Source organism: Oncorhynchus nerka, linkage group LG3 (assembly GCF_034236695.1).
Source record: "Oncorhynchus nerka isolate Pitt River linkage group LG3, Oner_Uvic_2.0, whole genome shotgun sequence".
Lineage (NCBI taxonomy): Eukaryota > Metazoa > Chordata > Actinopteri > Salmoniformes > Salmonidae > Oncorhynchus > Oncorhynchus nerka.
The window spans coordinates 72,854,638-72,854,916 of NC_088398.1; positions in this window are offsets into that span (position 1 = coordinate 72,854,638).

A 279-nucleotide genomic window follows, 5' to 3' on the forward strand; every position below is an offset into this window, starting at 1 on the left:
AGAGCATTTGGATGATCCAGAAGAAGATTGGGGGAATGTCATATGGTCAGATGAAACCAAAAGATAACTTTTTGGTAAAAACTCAACTCGTCGTGTTTGGAGGACAAAGAATGCTGAGTTGCATCCAAAGAACACCATACATACTGTGAAGCATGGGGGTGGAAACATCATGCTTTGGGGCTGTTTTTCTGCAAAGGAACCAAGATGACTGATCCGTGTAAAGGAAAGAATGAATTGGGCCATGTATCATGAGATTTTGAGTGAAAACCTCCTTCCATC